The following is a 4,381-nucleotide window of genomic DNA, read 5'->3' as shown; positions in this document are numbered from 1 at the left end:
GATATGTGCCAACCTTAGAGGAATAACTCTCCTTTCCATCGCATATAAAGTGCTATCCAGGGTACTGTGTGAACGACTGAAGCCAATGGTCAATGACATTATTGGACCATACCAATGTGGCTTCAGACCTGGCAAATCCATCATCCACCAGATTTTCACTCTGCGCCAAATCCTGGAAAACCCCACTAAAAACACATCGACATATTCCATCTATTCGTAGAGTATAAAGCCGCATTCGACAGCCCTATCCGTTCAGAGGTGTATAAAGCCATGTCTGCGTGTGACATTCCTGCAAAATTTATTCGGCTATGCAGCAGGATAACTTTAACTGCCACTAGATCAGCAGTTAAAGTCGGAAAGGATCTTTCGGAGCCCTTTCATGCCAAACGAGGATTCAGACAAGGTGACAGTTTGTCGTGAGAGCTTTGTAACATCCTGCTGGAAAAGGACATACGAGAGGCAAAAGTGAACAGAAATGGCACTCTGTACACCAAGCAACACATATTACTCGCCTATGCCGATGACATCGACATAATGGGTCGAACATTTAGAGCGGTAACAGCCACCTTTGAACAAATTGAGAAGGAGTCTGCCAAAGTGGGTCTGGCAGTAAACGTCGAGAACACCAAGCTGATGATATTAACGCGCAAGACGTCCAGTAGACTCGGGCAAACTGTGGAACTTGAGAGCTACAGCTTCAGGGTAGTCAAAGATTTTATATACCTTGGTACCGCCATAAACAAAACGAATGACATCAGTTTTGAAATTCGGAGAAGGATAGTAATGGCCAATAGATGCTACTATGGTGTGAGTAAGCAGTTTAGAAACAAGGCCACCTCCCACCAGACCAAACTCACACTCTACAAGACGCTGATACTATCCATGCTATTATATGGATCTGAAGCATGGGTACTTGCGCAAGCAGATGAGGCAGCTCTTGGAGTGTTTGAGAGAAAAATTCTCCGAAATTCTCTATGGGCCGATTTCGGTTCGGTTTTCAAAGGTTTCCGATTCTGTTTTTTTTTTCGGTGTGTATTTTCTGGTGGAGTTCCAATTTTTTGCATTTCTTACCAAGCTACTACTTTGCTTGTACCAACAACCTGGTGTGTTATCTATCCATACAGCACTTCTTCTTCCTTATCGTCCTGGTACTTGCCCAAGCAGATGAGGCAGCTCTTGGAGTGCTTGAGAGAAAAATTCTCCGAGAGATCTATGGGCCGATCTGCGTTGACGGTGAATATCGCCGTCGAATGAACCACGAGTTGTACCAGCTATTCTCGAACATCGACATTGTTAGACGTATTGAGCTGCAGCGACTACGCTGTCGGGGTCATGTTGTGAGAATGGATGAAGATGTCCCTGCCCAGAAGGCATATAAAAGCGAACCAGCTGATGGTTCACATAGAAGGATAAGACCAAGAATACGTTGGAAAGATCAAGTCGAAGACAATATCGCCGAAAATGGTCTTTCAAATTGGAAAAACTGCACAAAAGACCGACGCACTTGGAAATCTTTTCTAAACTCGGCTTATGGAACGTAACTTATGTCACAAGCCCGCTAAGTAAGTAAATATAAGGCGTGAATTTGTTGAAGATTAGTTTTTAGAGGCTACCATAAGGCGTGGATTTTTTAAATATTCGTTTTTAGAGGCTATCACAAGGCGTGGATTTTTTAAATATTCGTTTTTAGAGGCTATCACAAGGCGTGGATTTTTTAAATATTCGTTTTTAGAGGCAACCATAAAGTGGGGATTTTTTACAGGATATTTTCTAGAGGTTAGTATAAAGCGTCGATTTTTTGAAGATTAGTTTTAGAGGCTATCATAAGGCGTGGATTTTTTAAAGATTAATTTTTAGAGGCTATCATAAGGCGTGGATTTTTTAAAGATTAATTTTTAGAGGCTATCATAAGGCGTGGATTTTTTAAAGATTAATTTTTAGAGGCTATCATAAGGCGTGGATTTTTTAAAGATTAATTTTTAGAGGCTATCATAAGGCGTGGATTTTTTAAAGATTAATTTTTAGAGGCTATCATAAGGCGTGGATTTTTTAAAGATTAATTTTAAGAGGCTATCATAAGGCGTGGATTTTTTAAAGATTAATTTTTAGAGGCTATCATAAGGCGTGGATTTTTTAAAGATTAATTTTTAGAGGCTATCATAAGGCGTGGATTTTTTAAAGATTAATTTTTAGAGGCTATCATAAGGCGTGGATTTTTTAAAGATTAATTTTTAGAGGCTATCATAAGGCGTGGATTTTTTAAAGATTAATTTTTAGAGGCTATCATAAGGCGTGGATTTTTTAAAGATTAATTTTAAGAGGCTATCATAAGGCGTGGATTTTTTAAAGATTAATTTTTAGAGGCTATCATAAGGCGTGGATTTTTTAAAGATTAATTTTTAGAGGCTATCATAAGGCGTGGATTTTTTAAAGATTAATTTTTAGAGGCTATCATAAGGCGTGGATTTTTTAAAGATTAATTTTTAGAGGCTATCATAAGACGTGGATTTTTTAAAGATTACTTTTGAGAGTCTACCATAAGGCGTGGATTTTTTAAAGATTAATTCTTAGAGGCTATCATACGGCGTGGATTTTTAGAGATTAGTTTTTAGAGGTTATCATAAGGCGTGTATTTTTTAAAGATTAATTTTTAGAGGCTAGGCTATTTTTTAAAGATTATTTTTTAGGGTCTCTCTATAAGGCGTGGATTTTTTAAAGATTATTTTTTAGAGGCTATCATAAGGCGTGGATTTTTTGAAGATTAATTTTTAAAGGCTATCACACGGCGTGGATTTTTTAAAGATTACTTTTCAGAGGCTACCACAAGGCGTGGATTTTTTAGAGATTATTTTTTAGAGGCTACCATAAGGCGTGGATTTTTTAGAGATTACTTTTTAGAGGCTACCACAAGGCGTGAATTCTTTAAAGATTACTTTTTAGAGACTTCCATAAGGCTTGGATATTTTAAAGATTACTTTTTAGAGGCTACCATAAGGCTTGGAATTTTTAAAGATTACGTTTTAGAGGCAACCATAAAGTGAGGATTTTTACAGGATATTTTCTAGAGGCTAGTATAAGGCGTCGATTTTTTAAAGATTAGTTTTAGAGGCTACCATAAGGCTTGGATTTTTTAAAGACTACTTTTTAGAGGCTACCACAAGGCGTGGATTTTTTTAAGAATGTTTTTCCAAGGCGTGGATTTTTTAATGGATAGTTTTTAGAGGCAACCATAGGGTGGGATATTTTCTAGAGGCTAGCATAAGGCGTCGTTTTTTAAAGCTTATTTTAGAGGCTACCATAAGTTGGGGATTTTTTAAATTATATTTTCTAGGGTCTGTCGTTAGGTGGGGATTTTTAAAGAATATTTTCTTCAGGCTGTCATGGGGTGGGGATTTAAAAAAAAAATTTCTTAGATTCTTTGGAGGAGCTGAAGAAGCCTAGATTTTTTTACGATTTTTTCTGAGGTTTACTCCCTTCCTTTACTGATTAGACCACCTGCCTTAAAAATGCGACATTGTTTGACAGAGCGCGTAAATTTGCGGAGAGTATTTGGCTAACAGTGTATAAGAGTTTCTCTCGCATGGAGTAATCTAACAGTACTGTTATGGCCATAGCTCATATCTAACATAGAGAATGTGTGTCATGTTTACGCATGTTTTGCTTGGGCCACGTTTTTCGTAAAAAGGTTCCAGCTAAAAAAAAAAAAACACACACACAAATTTCACTAGGTATGTTTAGTTATGTGAGTGTGTCTGTGTGTTGGTATGTTTTTGGGGATACTCTTTGTTGTTTGTGCTGTTGCTGTTGTTGGTGGTGGTATTTGACTGCTTGCTTTAATATACTCCAGCTGTTGCATATTCGGGCGGTCGGTTTGGTCGGTCATAGCCATAGTGGCTGTTTGATATTTCGTATTTTTTCGGTGAGTGAGTACAAATCAACAGTACCGTTATTGCCCTATGTGTGTGTGCCTCTGTGTGTTTTCGCTTTTAATGGTATATATGTTTGCAATTGAGAGTATAAAGTTGTGCTGTGCTGTGTACGCGTGTGTGTGTATGTGTGTTATCCAGCAGCTAGATTATTTGCCAAGGCAAACTACACATTTGATGAGGTGCCCATCCAGTACGAAACGAGTATCCAATGTGTTTAGTTGTATCCGGCGTACAACAACAAGAGAGAGAAAAAAAACAAAAAGAGAAAAAACAACAAAAAATATTCATTAAAAAAATAATAATGTGAAGAGAAAAAAATTAGAAATTGAAAATTCTTAGCAAATAAAAAAAAATTATAAAGAAAAAAATATTTTCTCAGTGAAAACAAAATTGAAATCTCTAAAGGAAGAAAAATAAATTTATAAATAAAAAATAATAATATATTGTGTATG

Source organism: Musca vetustissima, unplaced genomic scaffold (assembly GCF_032173495.1).
Source record: "Musca vetustissima isolate MV318-11 ecotype Yass unplaced genomic scaffold, APGP_CSIRO_Mvet_v1 utg33017, whole genome shotgun sequence".
NCBI classification, from domain to species: domain Eukaryota; kingdom Metazoa; phylum Arthropoda; class Insecta; order Diptera; family Muscidae; genus Musca; species Musca vetustissima.
This window is presented reverse-complemented; position numbering follows the sequence as displayed.